This window comes from Chionomys nivalis, chromosome 8 (assembly GCF_950005125.1).
Source record: "Chionomys nivalis chromosome 8, mChiNiv1.1, whole genome shotgun sequence".
Taxonomy (NCBI): Eukaryota; Metazoa; Chordata; class Mammalia; order Rodentia; family Cricetidae; genus Chionomys; species Chionomys nivalis.
In genome coordinates, this window is record NC_080093.1 from 23,542,438 (window position 1) to 23,566,206 (window position 23,769).

Consider the following 23,769-nt stretch of genomic DNA (forward strand, 5'->3'; position numbering starts at 1 on the left):
CAGTACGGCATGTCAGCTTCTCCCTCTTCTTACACTGCCCGCTCTGACCTCACTCGGCCACCACCCTATGGAATTCCAGGTGAAGCCCCCGGAGCCATTCTAGCGCACACACACAGTCTTGAAAGACCCCATCTGGAACACCTGGCCAGCAGGTGCCTAGATAAGACTAATCAGAGCAGAGGAACAGATAAGGAATGCCTCTCCATCTGTCTCCTGTCTCCAGCCTGTCTCGGAGATCCCACTGCTACCTCTGTGCCTTCAAACCCCTAACTCTCTCTTCCTACAGAGTCGCACTGTTTACTCTGGGGATTTCTTTGGCTACTGTAGTGAATTACCCAAGTTGAATTTTATCATTTTATAGCTTTATGGTCAGGTGTCGGCGGTCTGGAGGATGTAGAGGAGAGCGGGCTTCTGTGCCATGCCTCCTTGTTAGAGGTCACACACACTCGCAGGCCCATGCCTTCCTTCCTCCATCTTCTGTCAGCAACGATGCTTCTGGTTGTTCATCCACAGCTGCCTCAGCTCCTGACCACCACGCCAAAGTTCTCAGCTTTGAAGGGACTGGTGCACATAGGTGAGGCGACCCAGATAACCTGCCACCTTAAGGGTAAAGTGACACAGCCACAGGTTATGGAGACTAGAACGTGAACTATGTGAGGGCCGCTGTTCTGCCCACTACACTTGCGTCCATGCTTGCTGGGCAGCCTACGTACAACTCTGACGCGGTAGGTCCCAACTGACCTCCACTCCTCAACACTCCGCCTGCTGTTTTCTGCATCCTAGCAGATAGCAACTCTATCTTCTACTTCATGTAGGGGCATCTTTGGCTTCTCTCCCACGTGCATATATCACATCCAAGTCACAAAGAAAAGAGACTATCTTTAAAATATATCTAGACTCCGGACCCCTTCCCACCACCTTGCACTGGGAATCCTGCTGTCATTACTAATTGGTCTTCCTGCTTCTCTCCTGGAGTCTATTTTCAGGGCAGCTAGTAAGATTGTTTTTAAAGCTAAACAAGCCCATTGCTTCTGTTATAAAAACACGCAATGTCCCCATAGCTCCCCTGGAATAAGAACCAGAGCCCTTCATGGTCTCTGCCCCCCACTAACTGCCCTTTTCCTTTCTGACCTCATTTCCCACTCGGCCCCTTGTTTTCTGCATTCCAGCCACAGTGGCCACCTTGCACCCCCTCTGTACCCCAGGTATACCACCTTGGAACTCCGCTCTTGTTTTCTCTTTGCCAGCTGACTCTGTGGGTGTTACTGATATGTCAAATCGCCACAGAAGGAGGAGGCTCAGACAATACCACTTACTATGTCAGTCCTGTGGGTCCCAGGCCTGTGTGCAGCATCATCTGAGCCTTTGGCTTCGATTCTCAAATGGAACCGTTTTGAAGCCCACCAAAAGCATCTTCTTCTGGTTGCTTCTGGTTTTTGGCTGGATTTGGTCTCTGCTAGGCCCCTGGGGGCAATGAGTAGGAAAGCTGATCTATTTCCTCAAGGCTTTTCCCTGTCCTCTGTGCGCTTCCCCATGGCCCCTTATGCTGATTTGGAATCAAATCTCACCAACATCTCAACACTTCCATACACTAACCAGTGTGGGTTTTTTTCTTCTACTACTCTTAGGGACATCTCCTATTTTAAGATATTTAACTTTGCCTGCACCCAGAAAGTCTGTTTAGCCTGGACATTTAACCCATTCATAGGTACTTACACTACAGCCAAGCTCTCCGCTCCTCATTTCCCCTGGATCCCTCCTTTTCTGCTCCGGTTTTCGTAGTCCCACAGCTTTTACTACCTTGTTTTCTGATAGCAGAGAAATCAACTCTGTACGGCAAGAACGTCTGTTCTGCATGACAACATGCCAAAGACAACCTAGCAGAAAGCTCGACAGGCATTTCTGCAAGGAGGGAGTGACCCTATCGGAGACTATTTTCTAACTCATTTCTGCAGGACTTCGTGGTTGCCAGCCTTCCTTTTGCTTTTAACAGCGTGGACATACTAAGTAGAACAGATTCTGCCCTGATGGCAGGGACGATGGGTAAACGACAAACACTTTTTCTCTAGATATATCCTGTGACCGCTGTCCACAGCATCAAATGGGCTTGATTCTCGTTCATAGAGATACACAGAAATGCCTGATGAGGGAAATGTGTCTAATTACAATGTCTATAACAATAAGAAATATAATGGTTTCTTTTCAGGCCATTATCCAAGCATAGAAGCAAAACAAACTGAATTGTTGAGTTAACCTCATCTCAACATGTCTAGAAAATAAATGGACTACATCAGTAATAATAAATGTTTTCTAAAAATCTCTACAAACTGAAAAGTTGAACCACACTGATTTAAGGAAGAACCATGAGGAAAAAAAGGAAAGCTGCTGAGATTTAAAGCACGGCTTGTTCCCAGAAAGCTTAAATGAAGCTAGAAAGAATGGAAAGAAAGGGGAGAAAGTAGAGGCAACAGACATGAGGTGACCGTAAGTGGGTTTTAGAACCAAATGCATTTTAGAAATAAGACCCAAACTTTATAGAACCCCTGTCCTATAAACTGAAGGTCAGAGGAGAGCACCGCTCTCATCTCACACGGATGGTCAGCGATAAAAGACTACTGTAGAATAAAGCAGTGAAAACCAACCAAATCTCCATTCCTTGTTTCATCATAGTTATTAGTTTTGTGGTTTTGTTTTGTCCCCGGGTCTCATGCAGTCCAGGCTGGCTCTAAGGCTGGTCTGGAACTCTGGACCCTCCTGACTCCACCTCCCAGGTGATGGGAGGGGCAACACCACACCTGGCTTTCTGCTATCTCCTTGGGCAATGTTCATCTAATGGTCTGAATCTCTGCTTCAGAAAGCTGAGTCTGTCTGGCGTGTATGTTAGCAAACAGTGAAACTGCCTGTCCGTCTGGTGCTTGTCCCAACTAGGTCAGGATGCCTCATTTCAGGAGCAGCGTTCTTGACAGGGGACAGTCCCCAAGGAGCCTGGCCACGAGTCCTGCAGCATCACAGGGGCTCTTGGAGGGCTGCTCAGGGCATCGGTGTGCAAGGACAAACTGATGAGACCACACTTCAGCAAACCAAGAGGGTCAAATGCGGTATTGCCTAAGTAGATTACCTAGACGCTAATGGAGAAAAATGAACGTCAGTGCAAGGATCCTGACAAAAATCTGTATTTATAGACACAAACTTGCTGCCTGTAGAAAGGCCAAAATGAAGGAAATCATATTTTAAGAGAATAAATCATATATATTTTTAATGAGATTCTCACAGAAACACAAAGGCAGCAGGAATTGATGGGAAATAGTTTCTAAATATATCAAATCATCACCCACTGCCTTCTGAACACCTACAACACGAAAGAAAAACACTGCAATAATGCAGATCTATATTTAACACAGAGGCAAGGACTCATTTGTTTGGTATTTCTCAATGCTCTTCCATTCACTATTGAGCAGCTGGTATTTTCTTTTTTAAAAAAAATCAAGAGATTGGTTTATTAATGGAATATACACAGAGTGACTTACTCAATGGGAAAGCATTGCTGTTAAAGAGAAGGAGAAAATACTGTATTTTTGGATCCACCAATCATCTGACCTCACCATGGTAACGGGCTGTGTTTCCTAACTTTCCAGACTCATACTTGAGTCAAAATAACCGTGGTAGTAATTTGAACCAAATCCCCTATCTTATACATGGAGAAACTAAAGCTTAAGGAGGAAGACACCCTAAGGCTCCTCACTCAACAGGACTGATGTGGAGTCATTACACTTTATGACCTCAATGTCTGTACCCCTAAAATCCATACGATGGAGCCCTCACCTCCAAGGTGACCTTGTTAAGGTGAGGCCTTCTGAGGGCTTCACATCATGAGAACACAGCTGGGATCCACGCCTTTACCAAAGAGAGTCCACAGACTAGTCCCATCCTGCCATGCAAGGACACAGCCAAGAAAGCACACACCAGAACCAGAGCCCCACCCTCACCACGTGTCAACCTGCCCGTATCTTGATCTTCGGCTCCCCCTCCCTGAACTGTGGAGAATGGACTTCGGCTGTTTGTTAAGGTCCCTCGCTTCTGACATTCTCTTATAGCAGCCTGAAGAAGCTAGGACGTCACTGCAGAAAAAATGGCAGATGTCAGTTTCTGTCTGGCTCCCATTTGTAAACTATATAAAACTGTTTCAGTGGTTAAAATTTCCTTGCTTTTCACATGATTGATAAAGAACTCTCCAAGTATTTTTTTATAGTTAAAATTGCAGTATAACTTGAATATAGGCGTGTTCCATACTGGCTCAAGTGAGTCTAGGGCTTTAGCCTGTTTGCTTTCAACCAAGCAGGCTTCATGAAAGAAAGCAGATAAACATGCGCATTGTGCAGACCTCTATGAAGATTTCTCGTTTTGTTTATTTTTTTTTCCTGAGACTGGGTTTCTCTGTGTAGCCCTGACTGTCCTGAAACTCACTCCGTAGCCCAGACTGGCCTCAAACTTAGAGATCCGCCTGACTCTGACTCCTGAATGCTGGGATTAAAGGTGTGCGCCACTGCTGTCTGGCATTTTTCTAGTTTATTTAAAGATTTTTTTTAAACCTCAGATACTTAATATTTATGAATAATCTTTGATGATTTTTACTTCCCCCATTTTCATATATAGGTATATCTACATTTATGCATAGGTATGTATCTGTGAATAATTGGAAAGAACATGTTATGAACTTATATTTGGTAGGGAGAGACATAATTTCTGTGACGATTTGGAAAGAACGTTATGAGCTTATATTTTGTAGTGAAAAACATAATGAAAATCAAATCAATGTAACTTTTAGCTAAATATTTCTAAGTGGAATTGATCTTGAACCCCAACCAGACAAGTGCAGATTCTCAATACTTTACAGGGAAATCTTTCATTCATTTGCCTAACATTTATTACACATGCTAACTGTGTGTTGTTCACAACTTAACCACTGCTGATTGTACAACACAGTGGAGAAAAGTGTGGGGGGTCCTCGCTGTGGTGTAGTCAATGCACCAATAGTGGGGAAGGATGGAGGGAGAGGACCAAGTATGGGGAAAAGGGAAGTAAGAGGAGAAAACTGTCAACAGCAGTCTGCAAGAAAGAGCTACTGAGCTCGCTTCAGCAGCACACAACTAAAACTGGAATGACAGAGAAACTAGCGTGGACCCCGCCCAAGGACGGCAGGCCAGTTTGTGAAGTGCCCCTATTTCTTTCCAGCTGTCTCCAGGAACTTACAGCCGATGTTTTGCTTGATCGAAAAATAACTTCGCTGTCTTAATTTTTGAAAGTATGAAGTCACAAGCTTGTTAAATATTTCCTAAGCACCGTCCTCTGTATGCTGACTGCTGGTTATCATCCTTCTGTTGACTGGCTCTGATTACTGTGCTTACTGATCCTTTCCTCCTTAAAGATTACAAGAATTAAAACTGACCAAAATAAAAAAAAAAAAATCTTTTGCCTACTTACGGGATCCTTTTCCTCCCACTGGGTTGCCTTGTCCAGCCCTGACGTTACAGTATGTGCCTGGTCTTATAGTCGGGTATTATGCCATGTTTAGCTGATGTCCTTGGGAAGCCTGCTCTTTCTGAGGGGAGACAGAGGGAGAGATGAGGTGGGAGCAGAGAGATTGGGGGGAGGAGAAGATGGGAAAACTTTTGTGTCAGGATACAATATGAGAGAATAATAATAAAAAAGAATTTTGACGGCAAAGACAAAGTGTTTCGGCGGGTGGACCGAGCACGCATAAAAAGAGTGACCAGGAATGGAAGGGTTCAGTCAGGTGCTGGCAGAAAGCAAGAAATGTGAAGGTCCCTTGCATGTACCACGACACACAAGTGCTGAGTTCAGAAGACACCATGAGGGAGGGAGTTGATCCTTCTCTCCCGTGGGTTCTGGGAATCAAACTTTGGTCACCACACTCGCAGCACGCACACACGTTCACACGCTGAGCCACATCGCTGGCCTCAAGAATTCCAACTTATGAACAACACGATTATATTCAATGTTAACCCATGAACTCTGAAGTGTACTTTCTTTAAGAAGTTGTCATTAATACAATGTTAATATAGTTACTTCCTCTTTTTCTAAGATTGTTTTTGCAACAGAAATCAAACAGCTGAACCCAGGTCTATGGTTTTGAGCAAGTTAACCCTCACTCTGCCGGCAGCACTGGAAGCTCCTGAGAGGGGCAGCAGTACTACAGCATCCTGAGTCACTAAATTTGGGCAGAGGGGCAAGTAAATGCACAGAAAATATTCTAAAATTTCTTAAACAATTGGCAAAGGAAACACATAAGTGCCAGAATTCTAGCAGTGTGGAAATTTCACTAGTGCATACATTTATACATAAACACATAGTAAGGAGTAAAGAAATAGCTGTTTCTAAAGAACCCCAATGCAACCGAGTTGTGCTCACAATGCACTGTCTGCCTGGTCTCTCAGTGCAAAGACACAGGGGAAAAAGGGTCTCCTGAGATGAGAGAACCCTTTCATAGTCTCTCTTCACCTCCTTCCTGTGGCACGGGACACTGTCTGGGTACTTTTAAGAAGGACCATTTTTCTTCCTGGGTGTGTTCCTCTGACAGCACTCAGTTCATCTCCAGGGACCTTCCAACTAAGAAGAATCTCTTCTTTGTTGACAACATCCACAAAGTAACTGTATTTAGAATGTTACCTAAGGTGCCTCCCGGGTTAATCCACACAGGAAGAATTTTAGCCACGAGTCAGAGAAAAGGTGTGCCGATCCCACGGCAGTGGTCTTTAGTCCTACTAGCACGTGGGTGTGAAATCAGAGGCAGCTGTAGGTGACTCATATCTATCAGCACACACTTCAGGACCTGCCCACCCCAATTCAGTCACAGTCGCTACAGACAGGTCTCAGATACCAGTCATTTTAAAGACCCTCAGACTATTCTAAAGTAACCATGAGCAACCACGAGAATCAGACCCTCACCAGACCCTGATTCTACTGTAGTCTGACCCCCCAAAAGCGTAGGCAGGCCCTGGAACAGACTCTGAATCCCCTTGAGAATGTTATGACATTCCAGCAACTGGGGTGCACAATCAACTGTGCAAAGCACTGGCCCAGACATGTCTTGTATCAAGTGGACAAACTCTGAACCTTGTATGAGAGGGCCAGTCTCTCACCTTAAAGCGGAGTTTCTCAACCTGTGCGTTGAACGGCCCTTTCATAGGGGTCACCTAAGACCACTGGAAAATAGATATTTACATTACGATTTATAACAGTAGCAAAATTAAGTGAAGTAGCAATGAAAATAATTTTATGGTTGGGGTCACCACACCATGAGAAATGACTAAAAGGGTCGAAGCATTAGGAAGGCAGAGAACCACTGCCTTAAAGCCTTCACTGGCACACTCGTATTAAGTACGTACAAGTGTAAGGCAATCCCAGCAACCAGCCTGGACTTTCTCTGAGTATGGGCAGCGTATCAGAGGCAGGTCCCTTACACACCTGACACCCTTCGCTGTAGGAAATGGAAGCACAGAGAAAACTTTTGTTTGTAATTTGCCATTAAAAGTTTCCTCTGGGGCTGGAGATAGCTCAGTGATTAAGAGCACTGACTGCTCTTCCAGGGGATCCGGGTTCAAATCCCAGGCCCTACATGGCAGCTCACAACTTTCTGCAACCCAGGATCCAACACCCTCACACAGACATACATACAGGTAAAACACCAATAAAATAAAAATAAATTTAAAAAATTTTCTCTGGTGTACAGAATATTTATCTCATCTATACAATAAAACATTTCTTATTTTCCACATTTTTGGGGGAGGTTTGAACGCAGGGTTTGTGTAGTCCTGGTTGTCCTGGAACTCCCTCTGTAGACCAGGCTGGCCTCCAACTCAGTGATCAGCCTTCCTCTACCTCCCAAGGGCTGGGATCAAAGGCATGCACCACCACCATTTGGCTTTTTCCACAATTTCTTTAGTCAACTGTCCAATGCAGCAAGCTCTCCAACCTTGGAAAACCATAGCTCTTATGACCCTTTCTTGAATATTTTCATCTTTCTTAGAATTCCTTTGGTGAAACTAATTAGCTAGGCAAACTTCTGGTGGTGCCAACTACAGTGAGAATTGCTGTTCTCGGTTGAGTTCCTGGCAGACCTTAGCTGGGCGATATCAGACATGGCCATGGAGACGAAGTTGGGGGGCAAATTGAGGGTGCAACAGAGGAAGCCCTAAGAGGCAGCACCGAAGGTAAAGACACGAGAAAATCACAGTACGTTCAGATTTACTTAATCTGAGCCCTAAAATTTCTCCACAGAGAATCTGAGATAAAGGTAAACAGCTTTTGCAAAAATGACCATGCGCCTCTGAGCAAATTCAAACTGCGAACAGGCTGAGCGAGTACAATGTTCTGGAAAACAGTGATGTTTAAATACCCCTTGGTTAGAGAAGCTAGTCTTACTGCAAAGAAGAAGCTGGGAATTTCTTGGGGTCCGCCCAAACCACTCAAGAGTGTGGGGCTAGGAAGCCATTTGAAGTGTGTAAAAGCTCACCCAAACAGTGCTGAGATGGAATGAGCCTTGCCGGAATCAGTGTTGAGGCAGAGGACTGCACTTCAAAGCAAATGTATTTCTTATCTTTTAACATACACATTTCTAGAGCTTTGGATCCAGGTCCATCTCCAATCCCTTCTGACCACTACATTACCTTTTTCTTACAGATTTTAGTTTTTACTATACTAGCCCACGGAAATTCAAAGTGTGCTATCAACTTTAAAATAAAAAATAGCAGTATCCTGCCTAACTTCTCACTCAATCCCAACGGCAAACTCAATATAAACTTTTTAAGTTTCTTCTGATATTTCATTTTATATTTCTTACAATATGTAAATAAACAAAATGTATTGATATACTAATTTTAGACCTTTATTAATGTAATTTCGTTATAAGCTAGCTTGTCCCCCTCCTGATCATCTATAATAGTCAGTCTTTTCTGGAGTCAAGTACGGCCAGGGTCAGCATTTGATTCATGTCTCTTGACAAAGCTGCACCGATTGATATTACCATACTTCCAGAACAGCTGATGGTAGCTGGGGATTTGACCTCCAGTCCACGGGTCTGCACAATTCAGCAAACAAAGGGTTAACACGTGCGGCAGCAGGGACAGCCTTCACAGCTTGCCTTTATCCTACAGCGGGTCCCTGTTCCGACTTGTCAGTGGCCTGGCTACCAGTTGGTTGTTAAAAATTCTGAATATTGCCTGTAGGTATAACCGTGTAATTCATTCTTGCTATTTGAATATAAGTGAAAGTGAGGGACTGCACTTCCAGACACGTCCTTATGTTCCCACAATCCACAACACAAACCCTAGCTGACTGGCTTTTAACTCTACAGATAGTAGGGGAAGGTGTGGGGGAAAAGGGGTGAATAGCCTTGTAAAGCAGACATTCAACCCCTCAGAACGCTTGCTCACCCTACGCTGGATCATGGAATAAAAAGTGACTAGCTTGTTTAAATTACAATTTAGGGAAGGGAGTTTCTATTATATTGCAGCTGTATAGACTTTTTGTTTTGTTTTCTAAAACTTAACTTCTTTTAGTTTTTTGAAACAAGGTCTCAATATGTAGCCTTGGCTGTCCGGGAACTCTCTGTGTAGTCTAGGCTGGCTCTGAATTCAGAGATCCAGGTCCTTCTTCCCTCTGCCTCCTGAGTGCTGGAATTGAAGGCATGCTGGGATTGAAGACATGCTGGGATTAAAAAGTGCACCACTTCTCACAGTCTTACATTTAACTGGCTCAGCAGTGATTTGCGCCACTGGGACCTTCCTAATGCCATGTGCTGAGCCATTTTCACTTTCTTGTAGAGCCATTTGTAACTGCCTTCCACCAACCTCATTTGACAGCTTTTCCTAATTGATAAGCCCTTGCAAGCCCCTCTGAAGGGCATTTTACTCTAAGGCAGGCTGCCCAGCAGCTTTGTTTTTACTTGGAAATTTATGGAAGCCTCTTTCCCAAAGTCAGCCTGCTACCTCTCTGACCTGGACGGCTTCCCTCTAGGGCTGCTAGACTGTTCTAAATTGTCATCCTAGAGTTCTCTTCGCCCTTCTGTTTAGTTACAAGGTTCTGGAATACTGTATATTATTCTTCCTTGATTTATTTCCACACTTTTTATTTAAAAATACCCCCAGTAGCTTTCAGTGAAAATGATGCAGAGAATAATTTATTTAGATCTCTATTACGAGGCAATAAAAAGTTTTAATTCTTTCTCCCACTTGATACTTGTTTTTATTTTTAGATTGAAAATGATTTCCAGATGAATTTTTAAGGCAGTAATTCAGAGTTCTTTTTTTAAAATTTATTTATTGAGACAGGGTTTCTCCATTATGTAGATTTGGCTGTCCTAGAACTCACTATGCAGACCAGACTCACTGACATCTGCCTGCTTCTGCATCCCGACTGCTGGGATTTAAGGTGTGCAAGAATCCAGTGCTGGTGTTAAATCATCTAACGCCATCCTATTTCAATCTTCCCCATAGGACCTGCTCCCACTGTATGATTTAATATAGATTCAGTCTCTTAGTATAGTGCAATTTTACAGTGGTATGATTTGTACATTAGGCAGTGTGTGTGTGTGTGTGTGTGTGTATGCATGTGTCCGTGTCCATGTTGTGTGTGTACGCTCTCACTGACTCTTCTCGATAACCCTGAAATTGAATGTCTTCCAGTTCTGGAAAGATTTTTTTCTATCATTCCTTAGGTAATTTCCTCCTCTTTATCTTTCTCTTCAGTCCCTCTAGAATATTACTAAGTACATTGCATAATAATTTAATTCTAACTTTTCTTCCGTTTTTCTTTGTTTGCTTTTCTGGTTCAGCCCAATGAATTTTTTGGTCAGCCTAATGACTTTCTTGTTGTTGCTATTTTATGTTTAATTTCTATGATTAACTTCGTATTCTCTCATTGTTACTTTTTCAGTCTCCATTCTTACAGGAGAATCTTATCTCTCTACAGCTTAATACAGGCAGACGAGTTTTGAGTTTTATTTCCCTATTCCTCCTGTATTTCTGCCTTCTTTGTAATCAGTTTTCTTATTTTTCATAACCTGTCTGTCTAATTACCTGGCTACCCAAGAATCAATCCGTGGGAAATGTATAGGGCCTCACTGCTTACTTAGTGTGTAGAATTTCAATAATTCTGTTTTTATTGAGCATGTTCCCTTTTCCTTGTTTTGCCCCATAATTACAAAGCCAGAACCTTTCCTTTATCTCCATTCTGCAGAGGAAAATGATTCTAGTCTTAGGGTGTTGTTTGTGATGGGAGAAGAGATTTCTAACTCTCAGGCTCTCAAACAGTCCTGCGTTTGGAGGCCTCTGTCTGCCCCACGGTCTCTGCTTCCTGAGCCTCTCCAGATTCTAGCGATAAGCCCACAGCTTCTTCCCAGTATTCACCTCCAGCCCCTCGGGACACTCCGCTAGCTAGCTATTTTCTCCTCTGCACTAAGCCAGAAGTCACTGGGCTGGTTGTGTATCTCCTAAAGTTTTGCAGGCATCTCCCTACTGTTGCCTCCTGTGCTCACCATCATTCCGTGGTGTTTGTTAATAGTTTTTGGACCTGAGAGCCTCCTGAATTCTCACGCATCCGGGGCTTGGCTGCTAGCCAGTGGAGCAGGACTATTCAGAAGCTGTGGGAACTTGGGAAATTGTGAAAAAAGCTGGGTAACTGGGGTGTGCTTTGCAGGGTATATCAGAACACCAGCCCTGATTCTTTCTGTCTGCTTCCTGTCCACCAAGTGAAGGGCATCACAGTAGGCTGTATTTCCTGCCATGACACCCTGTCTTTGAGCCAGGCCCAAAGGCAGCATGGCTGACTAAGGATACTGAAACCTCGGAAACGATGAGCCAAACCAGACCTTTCTCCCTTTATCTCAGGTATTTTCCCACAGGGACACCAAATTAACGCAGCATCTCAGGAAGGGCTGCCAGTAAACATGACCAGTCTACCAAATTCTAATAGGAAGCATTACTAACCCACTTTCATAGGCAGAGGGACGCGCTTTTGACACTCGGAGTTTTGCTGAGGTCACTGGAGTCACTAATAGCTTCCCAATTATCTTACTATTTTTTATGATGTGGGAAAAGGCTTTTTCCTTTTTAATCACACACACACACAGAAATTCAAATGAATAAGTTAGGTGCAGTGGCTCACACCAGTAATTTCAGTTCTTGGGGCTACTGGAATGAGAGGAAAGCAAATATAAGGCTGGCGGGGGTACAGCTTCAGCAAATAGGACCCGCTTAATAAGTTAACTGCAATGATACTTCTTTTGCGTTTTAATAAATAAAGCTTGCCTGATGATCAGAGAGTAAAACAGCTGCCCTGGTCAACCTTACAGACCAAGCAGTGGTGACACACGCCTTTAAACCCAGTAGCCACACTAGTTTGGCATAGAAACTTGGCAGTAGTGGTGCACACCTTTACTCCCAGCACTGAAGAGAAACATAAGATGGGAGGAGACAGCTCTCAGATACAGTCTCATTATGAGGACTCCTGGAGGCAGAATCGACATTTCAGACTAAGGTAGAGGTAAGAGCCAGTGGCTGGTTGTTTTGCTTTTTCTGATCTTCAGGTTGAACCCCAATATCTGTCTCTGGATTTTCATCAATTGTGCTACAGTTAACTTAAACAAGTAAGTTAAATAAAGAATTTTTTTTCTAGATAGCACAAAAGACTTTTAATCTATTAACTCATCAATTTACTCTTAAATATGATTTATGATACTTGATTATTTTCCTCTATTTTTTATTGAAAACAGATTTTTTTCATACAATATATTCTGATTATGGCTTCCCTACCCCATCTCCTCTGAGATCCTTCCATGCTTCCTTCAATTTGAATCCATAACCCCTCTGTCTATCCTTAGAAAACTAAGAAACGTCTCAACAACAATGACAAAATAAAATAAGATAAACCAAAACCAAACAAACTGGACTAGGATGAAACAAGGAGAAAAAAAGAGTTAGAGAAAAAGCACAAAAAACACACATAGACATAGAGACCCACATTTGTACACACAGGCATGCCACAAAAGCACAAACTTAGAAGTTATAATATATACACAAAGAACCTGCAAGTTTACACACACACACACACACACACACACACACACACACGCCCTAGTTGGTGATGTGGTGGGGCATGCCTTTAATCCTAACACTCAGGAGGCGAATGGGCAGGCCGGTTTCTGATTCTGAGTCTAGTTTACAGAGCGAGCTGCAGTACAGCCAGGACTGCACAGAAAGACCCTGTCTTGAAAAAACAATAAATAAACAGATTTTTAAAAGTTAAAAATAATATGCCCTGACAGAGCATGTGCGGCCCCACATCATAATTAAAGGTGACAGGTGGCTTTCGTGCAGTAAGGCTTTTTCATGGAACCCTTCTTGCCATCTCGCGTCTACCTTATGATGACCTGAACTGAAAGGCACCTGCCTGCCTTGATACTGTTAAGTATTTTCCAAGCCGTCGGTCTACAGTCTTGGCTGGTTTGCTTCCAAAGACAGGAAAGGATGGAGGATGAGAACTTAAAAAAAAAAAAATAGATAAACAGGAGGGCTGTTCTTACATCCAGGGGATCACAGCCTTTTAATGCTCAACTAGTGAACACAAATTGAAGATACTAAGCCTGAAGGTTTCAATCTATAAGGATAAAATCCAAGCACTTGTCCTAAACACTAAATGCACAGCTATATGGACAAATAAAGTCCAAGAATAACTAGAGAGGAAATCACTAGCATTACAAACCTTTGGTCTGCCGGGCGGTGGTGGCGCACGCCTTTAATCCCAGCACTCGGGAGGCAGAGGCAGGCGGATCTCTGTGAGTTCGAGACCAGCCTGGTCTACAAGAGCTAGTTCCAGGACAGGCTCCAAAGCCACAGAGAAACCCTGTCTCGAAAAACCAAAAAAAAAAAAAAAAAAAAAAAAAAAAAAAAAAAAAAAAAAAAAAAAAAAACAAACCTTTGGTCTGATTCTACTCTGACCTGTCAAAACTTAATACTCGTCTTCTGCTCTTACTCACAACTCCCCTAAAGAACAAGTAAACAGAGCAAGCGTCTTACAGGACAGAGGCTTCCCCATGTGGAAGAAATTAAATGGGTCTAGTTCTTGAGCTGGATGGTAATTATATGGGTGCTCGCTTTTCACAGTTAGTGAATGTGTACATTTACACTTCAAATGCTTTCTGTGTACATGTATTACATTTTACAATAAAAAAAAAAAAGGTCTCGAAAGGCCAAAAGAATACATAAGGCAGAAATCCCACTTGTCAGGAAATATACAGCTTCGATCTCACGTAGCCAGACTGGCATGCATAAAGGAGGAAAGTTGCCACGACTAACATAAAAGACTAAATCGGTGTCCTGCCAAATCTCAACAGTTGTCTGTGTCCTTGTTGGAAACAGCTACTTGAAAAGGATGACCTGAGATTAGGATGATGTTGCATTTCCTATGGCAACCTTGGCATTTGCATAATACTATTCGTTTTCAAAGAGTTTTAGCATCAAATCCACAAAAGATAAGAGTAAATGTGACTTTCGCCCACGCAATGAGTGAGGAAAGTGCAGTGCTTAATAGCCACTTAGTACAGTTAGAAATAGTGAGCTGCGAGTGTACCTTGCCTTACATTCCAGGCCGTAGGTTTGAGCCCCAGAACTGGGGTAAGGGGTGAGCAGCAGCAAAGATTGCAAATAGTGAAAGAATCAGGAGAGAGGATGCGGGTCAGGGTTGGGTGGTGCACTGAACACATGTACAACACATGCATGCGCAAGCATGCTAGGGGCTTCTTAAATGTTTTATGGAGAGAACTGCCTACATTTCCAAAGTCCTGAGTTCAAACACAGGATTTAAAAGTCGGTCCTGAGATTCCCACAGAGGAGGAGAGATCTACTAAGTGTGGATGTGGAAGTCATTACAAAGGACCCAGGCTAGCTGTCCGTCATTTCATTCACATCTAGGTGACGTAACAATGCTGCATCAGAGGTCAAACTCAGATGCATGTAAGGTACAGACAGTCAATAACCTTAGACAAAGAAATTGATACCTTTAGTGGCACAAGAAGTTTCCGAATAAGGGGTACCCCCAGTATACTCTGGGAGCCTCTATCTTCCATATTACTTTCCTCCTCATAGAACAATTTATTCGGCGTGTGAACGCCATGGGTCTGGTTCAGGCTTCCCAGTTCTCAAATAGTGGAGCTTGGGGGCAGGGAGATTTTTTTTTTTTTTTTTTTAAATCAAGGACATTAAGTGAAGTATTTAGTGCATTTTTTTTTCCTACCTGGGAAGTAAAGACACTTGGGTAAGCATTTTTGATGGGAAGACTAAAGCTTTCCGTCTAAAATTCAGAGTAGGCGAGGTGGTGCGCATAAAGTCCCTCTGAGCCCCGCGTCAAGCTGTCTTTTCCAACCTAGCCTTCAAGAGTAGAGATCTGGGTTGTTTCTTCACCAATTCTTACATGCTGAGGAGCTGCTGAAGCCCGCATCCGACTTACAGCCCGCATACTCTCTTCTACAGCACTGGTAGAACTGCATGCTGAGAACGCTAAGATCCAGTTGGTGGATACTGGAATTATTTTGCCAGCAATTCTAACTAGAATTCAGAAATCTCAGGTTTAATCCGTTCCGGCTGAGAACTGCACGTCTGGGACCGTCTCACATTTGTACAAACTGTTTAAAGGACCTTAGTATGTTCTCATCTTTTAAATGGCAGAGTCACTTCCACATCTCGTCCCTCCCTTTCCTCTTTCTAACCCTGTGGACTAAGTACTAAGAAAGACTTGAATGCATATATTCTCTGCTTGCGGGAACAGACATTTACACTGACACACAATCACCGTGACACTCCGGCCTCAGAGTTCTCCACGACTACCAGCTTTCTATCTCCGATGGCCTGGTCCCTCCCCATCCTTTAGCTCAGCTTCACTTTGAGCTTTTATCGTCACTCACAACTGATCACAGCACAGTTAGAAAAACCTGAAAATCCCTCACGCCTTTCCCTCTCTACCATCCAAACCATCCCCTTCTCGTTCTTGCTGCCACACATGTGCTGGTCCCTGTCCCAGACATCCCCACCCCATTTCCAGTAGTCCTTGTCCTTGACTGAGTGTCCACGTAGGGTTGGCAATTCAGAGACAGGGAAGCCATCTCCACCTCTAGTGTTGTGAACACCACTGAAGGAAGCCATGAACATAGGAGTGACGTGTCCTCCACAGGCACAGCAGACTACCCCAGCTCTCACTGCCTTCGGATCTTCCGTGGATCAAATGTCGTCCACTCCACCTCATTTTCACACCTCGCTCTCAGTTTCTCAGCAAGCGACAAAAGATGATCAATTCATTTCAAATGAAGTCAATGACCATCTTCAAACGACTCTAAAATTCAGAATTCAACCTTGCCTTCTCTAACTTCTTTAACTGCATAGGCTACAGTTTTAGAGAAATGCAATGGCGTGTATCCATCATCACAATAAGATGCAGTGCACATCCAGAGCCCTCAAACCCTCCATGTTCTCCTAGCCATCCCTCCCTGCACACTATCTTCTCCTGGCCTGGAACTCATCTTTTTATCCTCTTGACAGCATCTTTTTGCTAAGGCGTATTTTTTAAATAAAAATTTTAATAGGTACAACTTCTGATATCTTTCATCCATGAACTATGCCTTTGTTGTCCTATTTAAAAAATAGTCAAGCCTAAAGTTACCTGTACATCCTCATCTGCTACTTCCTAACAGTTTTTATGGCCCGCTTTGAGTTATCTTTTGCTAGTTTTCACATAGAGCCCGGTTGTCCTGGCACCACTAGCTGAAAAGGCAATTCCCCATTATGCTGCCCTTGCTTCATGAGAGAGGTCAGTTGATTAATTCTGTGGGACCTCAGGAGCCCTCATCTCGGTTCTGCTCCACTGACCTGCTTGTTTAATCTCTTGCCAGTGCTGCAGTGCCCCGATGACTACATCTTTCTATAAGTCTTAAAGCCGGGTAATGTCAACCATCCAGCTCCGTTCTTTGGTATCTTGCTTGCTTCCTTATATAAACTCTAAAATTAATGCTCATTAAGTAACTAATGGAATTTCATTTGAGACTGCACTGAATTTATCAAATTCAGAAGTCCTAACTCTATTGAATCTCTCTATTCACCAACATGAAATTTCTACTTACTTAACTTTTCCTTGATTTTTGTCAATGAGTTAGGATCATCCAGGTAACGGGAACTTCGGTTGAGAAAATGCTTCTATCAGAATGGTCTATCAGCTATCTGTTGGTCAGTTTCTTGATCTATGATTTATTTGGAAGGGCTTAACCTAGTGTAGGAGGTACAGCCCTTGGGCAGGTGGTCCTGGGTTTTGTAAGAACGTTAGCTGAGCAAACCATGGAGAGCAAGTCAGTAATCAGTATCCCTTGTGGTCTCTGCTTTAGCTCCTGCCTCCAGATTCCTGCTCAAGCTCCTGCCGAGGCCTCCTTCAGTGATAGAGCGGGATCACCAAGAGTAAGGCAGTGATGTTTATTACAGCAACAGAAATCTAACTAAGTTTCTTTTTCTTTTTTTTTCTTTTTCTTTTCTTTTTTTTTTTTTTTTTTTTTGGTTTTTCCAGACAGGGTTTCTCTGTGGTTTTGGAGCCTGTCCTGGAACTAGCTCTGTAGACCAGGCTGGTCTTGAACTCACAGAGATCCGCCTGCCTCTGCCTCCCGAGTGCTGGGATTAAAGGCGTGTGCCACCACCGCCCGGCCCTAACTAAGTTTCTTAATGCAAATTTCACTCCTGGCATACAGGACAGTAGCATCTGTCCGTTAACCTTACATGAACTCTGCTGTTATTGTTTCTTAGTTGCAGGAAGTTTAATTTTGATTCTTTCTCATTTTTCATACAGATAACTCTTAACCAACCACAGTTTTTTTTTTTTTTTTTGGTTTTTCAAGACAGGGTTTCTCTGTAGCTTTGGAGCCTGTCCTGGAACTCCCTTTGTAGACCAGGCTGGTCTCGAACTCACAGAGATCCACCTGCCTCTGCCTCCCAAGTGCTGGGATTAAAGGCGTGCGCCACCACCGCCCGGCACCAACCACAGTTTTATTTCTTCTTTCAGAACCAATATATCTTTGTATTTATTTTTGTCTTATTGTCATGATTATCCAGAAATAACTTCATCATAATCAAAATGATCAAGTAATTTATTGCTGAAAAGGGGAGTTTCCTTTAGAATGGAAATGGCCATCCTCAACTTGCAAATAAACAAAAACGTATCCTAAGAAATTTTAAGAGGTGTGCTGGCAATATAACTCAGCCAGTAAAAGTCCCTATGGCCAAGCCTGACAACCTTTGGTGTGATCGCTGGGACCTCTATGGTAGAAGAGAAGTGACTCCTGCAGGCTGTCCTGTGACCCCAGTCACAGGCCATGACACACACTACCTCACCCCCGAACACACACAAATAAAACTACAATTTAATTTTTTTTTAAAGAATGGGCATTATTCGTCCAAATAGTCCCATAGTTGAATCAGAACAAGTATGGGTAGAATGTCAATCTAGATGTGGTCACTTTTATCTGCTCCTATTCTTTCACCCCAGGAATGCCTGGTGCACGAATTACCTCGCTATTCCTCCACCACAGGGAGTCACTCCACCCACAAACACTGGGACAGCTTCCTCAACACTTGCTTGTTTGGGACAGTGTTAGGGGTTGGATTCAGGGTCTTGAACATTACAAGCAAACACTATACTGCTGAACTAATCTAATCCCAAAGCCATGATTTTGTTTTCAGGGAATCTTCACCCACTGTCTCTCCAATATTCCCAGTTTTACCACCCTCTCCTTAGTGCACTGCACTATTCTATTGACACCCAAGAGAGAACATGTTTAGTCCTAACTTATAATTGCCTCCCTCCATTAGACCTGTGTTGATGGATTGCACATCACCTGGATGTGCTTCCCACAGCTCTTCCCGTGTGTTTCAATGCCTGTCTTCCCGTCTCCTTCATCCAACTCACCAACAAGTAGAGCGGCAGCTCACTCACCCGCCTACCCACTCCTTGGTGCCTATTTGCTCTGCTGCTCTTCCAGAAGCTAACTCAACAGTCCCCCACCTGAAGCGACATTACTCCCCACGTGGACTAGCTTCAGAATGTAACTTTGATAACATCGACCTGCACTTAGCATATCTTTGATATTCTCCACTACAAACCAAACAGGCTCCCCAGCCCAACGTTTAAGAAGCTTTATAACACGGGCCCTACCGTCTTCACGTATCCCCCTTTCCCAGTAAACTCTTCTAGCTCCTCAACCTTCAACTCAGCCACATTTCTTCCATTTCTGGATATGGCCGCATACTCTTTCCTTCAAGTCTCAATACAGGTCGGTCCCCAAATCTCTGTGCGTTCTACTCCTACAGAATATTGAAGGTCTTGTGCAAAATCCCCCAATACTTCCTTGAGTTTTCTGCCTAGTAATAGATTTGATTTTCTTTCCTAAAACTGCCATGTATTTTCTTCATGATTCTTTAACAGTTCTGTGTGACACGGCCTTTGGTTATCTGTCATATCCTTTCTATGTAACTTGTAAGGCTCTCATAGCCTGATTAACCCAAATACTTCTCACACTGCCTTTCATATAGCAACGGAGAGAATGTTCAAGTTAATCTACAGAGTGAACAGAATAAAAAAGGAGATAAATTTATCAGTGTTAATTAAACAAACTCTTAAGGGGGCCTACAAACTAAGCACTTTTTGTACTTAATAACATTAGATTGGGATGTAGGAATCACTTTAGTTACAAATGCAGAACAGCACAAATGTAATTGGCTCTCAAACCCAGAGTTAGGGTAGACCTTAGGGGTCGTTTAATCCTTCTGTGTCAGTCTCATAGCTGCAAAAGTGTGTAGTCTGCAGCAATTACCATCCATTTTATGTTTTATTTATTTATTATTTATCTTTGAGACCAGGATTCATCTAGTACAGGCTGGCCTTGAACTCACTATGTAGCCAAAGATGACCTTGAATTCCTGATCCTCCTGCCTCAATTTTCCGCGTACTGGGATTATAGGTGTTGCCACCACATCCAGCTTTTGGTTACTACTTATTAAGAGCCGTGTATTCACCAGTTCCTTGTGCATTGATGCCGTCGGGGTACGCGGCATCAATGTCTGCACCACACACACAGTACACACGAGTTCCAGGCAGAGCTGAGGTCCAGGCTTTTCCACTGACCCTTGCTCCAGACATGAGATGGACTACATGGCCTAACTTCTGTCCCCTGATGTGTCTCCTCCTACTAATTATGACAACTAAGTAGAAACACACACAAAAAGCTTCAACCCATTTTCCTTATAACTTAGAGACATTAAAATGATACAGTAGCTTTCCCATTAGAAAACTGTGAAGCCTGATCCTATTTGCCAGAAAACTTCTTTTTTGGTTTTTACTTCTTAAATACATTTTCAAAGGAAAAGTCATTGTGTCCAACCTCATTCAGCAAGTAGTTGTTGAGCCCCTTAGATGTGGGACACGGGAAGGTACAAATCTCGGCATTTTACTCTCCGAGGGGTCACAAGCTAGAAGCAGCCGATCAGTTAGTGACTGGAACAATTCCTCCCCGCCTGCTGGGACTTGAACTAACCCCTGGGTTCCAACAATAGAAACTCCAGATTCGAAGCCAAGGGCATCCAACTACAGAAACTCCAGATTCTTGGTTCTAATCCCAGCTCCAAATCTTGAGCAAATCACTTTACTGCCTTAAGTCTCTTCTAAGAGGGACCTGGGAAAAGGAGGAATATAGTCCAGTCACTTCAAGTTCTCTTGCAGCTAGCTCTAAACTGTTGTTCTCTGAACTCAGTCTTGAAGTTACGCTTCCAAAAGTGACCACAAATGGAAGGCTGACCCCTCTTATTTATCAGCGGACGGTAAAAAAACCAAGACGGAAGTTGAGTAATATGACGCAAAGTTTATTCATTGTAATAATATACTTTATCAAGGTCGTCTCCTGGGGAGCATAAATGCTACATTCAATTCTTCCTCCCATAATGTTGCTGACTTATCGAGACACGAGATCGTTTCAAGTTTAAAGGATAAATTTAAGCAATACCTTTTACCTACTATTCTGTGGCATTACCAACTTTAACAAATTAGAGTTAGGGCCTCTGACAGAGAAAGAAAGCTTTGGGTTTGTTTTAATTATCACTATGTCATATTACCATGGACAGTCTTCACTGCTGCTAACTACGAGTTTGGTGTACAGGTAGGAAAGAGGGACGAGGAAACACAGTGGAAACACACAGGCCACTGATGCTTTAACTGCTGATCCCAGCAAAGTGTTTGCACTTTCATTTTCAACTACTGCCTGTATTTTTAATAGTTTGCTCCCTTGGTAATGCACTGTAGTTCCAAAGTCCCACATCCTTTTTCATGGTGGGCATCTTAAGACAGCATGCTTAGAGGTCTGTCATCCTGCGCCATCAACAGCAGGAGGAGAAAACAACTGATCACGAGAAAATGACAACAGTAAAGAGGAAATCGGAACAGCACCATATTGGTAGCTTGCCCACCGAGGACAATGAATTCCAAGCGTCAACATGATCCTACCAAGAACTGGAAAGACAATTTATTCTTTCAGTATGTCAACAAACCTAGGGTGCCCCGAATATATATGAGGTTTTTGTAGATTCTAGTATAGAAATTAATAAACAGGTAAAGTCCTCTGTTCTCTCCCCCGTGGAACTTACATTCTTGTTGGGCAAGAGCCAACCTACAGATTGCCTCAACAAAATATTATTAGCAATTAGGAGCTATGAAGAAAAAAGGACTATCGAGCAGTTGGGGGGGGGGGAGAACTAAGTAAGTAAAGTCATCAAGAGTATTTGTGGGGCCTTGCCATTGGAGGTGAGCCTCAACGATGAGAAATCTTTGCTCTATAGTCCTTGAAATACGGGGTGGGATGCGAATGAGCCAAGTTGACATTTAAGAAGGATTACAGCAGGAAACATTCTGTATTATGAATGAAAAATTAAATGGCCTTTTATAACTTGAAGAAAACGCAAGCTAATCTTTAATATCTACTTAAGGGACCAATTGTTCAAGATCAACTTTTTTAAGATTCTTGTAATTACTCGGAAACTACTGAAGTTGACGCAATTACTAGAAGTCTTTCCAAGCTAGCAACCTCCTTCACTTGACACCATTCAAATTCTGAATGAGACTGGACCGGGCCCTGCAGCGAATCAGCGCTTCCCCTGCCTCATTAACGCAGCCAGGTGGATTCTAGTTACCCTCCCAGAAAACGCGAAGCCAGGCTAGGGAAAGTGGGGGAGCCCGCCGTCCTCAAAGTTAACAGTGGTAGGTTTAAAAAGCCAAAACCCCGCCGCCCTAAGCAAGAAGTCCCCCCGCCCCTCCAGGCGTCATCACTCTCAGAAGGGCCGCTCTCCAGGGTCAGAGGCCCACGGCGAGTACGCGCGCGCGTGTGGAGCCCGCGTGAATCATCGGAGCGCGGTCCGCCCGGGCGATGATTCATTCACCGCTCCGGAGCTCCCGGCCACACGTCCCCGGCGTACTATGACGGCCGCACACGCAGCTTCCTTAATATTAAACAAATGTTTCAAAGTACAGACGCTTGCAGCGAGAAACGCCCGAGCCGGGCGAGGTGGCGGGGAGCGAGAGTCCCGGGGCGGGCAGGGGCGCGGTGGGCAGGACTGGTCCCCGACCCGACCCCCGAGGCGCGCGGTGGCGCACAGGTGGGTCCCCGCCGCCCTCGCCGCCGCGTTCCCGCTCGCCCCTCTGCTCTCCGTGGCATCTTATATAATAGCCCGAGCCGATCCAAACGGAAGCGGGGCGCGCGCCGCCGGGCAGAGGTGCTCAATCCCCGAGCCCCAGGGGCTTCCCACGCAGCTCCCACGAGACGGGGGAAAGGCCCGAGCGCCTGCCCCACGCGTCCCCTCGCGAAGGCGCTCGGTTGTGGTCGGTCCCCTTCAGGAAGCCGCGAGCGTCACCAACTGCGTCAGCTTCTTCAAACACCGTGCCCTGTCTCTCTCCAGCCCCGGAGCCGCCACCGTGGGGCCAGGGCCGCGGGCCGCGCTGGCAGGCGCGTCTCGGGGGAGGATAAAGTTCCCGGGGACCCTCCCGTCGCCCGCTCGGCCCAGCCGCGCCACCCGCACCCGTGCCCTGGCGTGGGCAACTTGGGACCCCCGGCTGCGCGCGGCCCCAGCAGCCCTCTGAGCTCGCAAGGCTCCCGCGGGGAATCTAGCCCAGGGCCCAGCGGAAGAACAACCGCGCTAGAAAGTTCCCAAAGCCGGGAAGCCACCATCGGGGTCCCCGAGCATCGCTCTTACCTAGCTCTCGGGAGGCCACGTTCCGGGCGGGCCGCACGGGGAGCGTGGTGCACGAGCGCGCGCGCGTGGGGCGGTAGGTGAGCAGCCCGCGCGGGCGGGGGCGGAGCAGGGCCGGGTGGCGGGGCGCGAGCTGCGCGGGCGGGGGTCCGGGTGGCCCCGCGGCGGGAGGAGGTGTGGGGGGGAGGCGGGATGGGGGGGAGAGGACGACGGCAGTCGAGCCCGCGGTGACGGTGGCGGCGGCGGAGGCGACGGCGATGGGCGCGGGGAGAGCGCGCCAAGGGGGCGGAGGAGTTGCCAGAGGGTTTGTTTACGCATTGCTGCCCGGCTCGGGGCACAGCCCGCACTCCCTGATTGGACACAAACTGGGGCACAGCCTCTCGCCGCCGCCCGCCAGGCCTTCTGGAGCAGCCGCCGCCGCCGCTGCGTAGCTCCC

At 44.9% G+C, this 23,769-nt stretch overlaps 1 protein-coding gene across 2 annotated transcripts in view; it reads right to left on the reverse strand.

Annotated features, from left to right (window-relative positions):
* Pcgf5 (polycomb group ring finger 5) overlaps nt 1-23,562 on the reverse strand; it is a 106,623-nt gene extending 83,061 nt beyond the window's left edge. Inside the window, exon 1 of one of the 2 annotated variants that reach the window (XM_057778163.1) lies at nt 23,337-23,562. The gene's annotated coding sequence lies outside the window, so the exon portion shown is untranslated. The remainder of the gene's footprint in view (nt 1-23,336) is intronic. The other variant, XM_057778166.1, reaches the window with a different exon arrangement.
* Between the last annotated feature and the right edge of the window lie 207 nt (nt 23,563-23,769).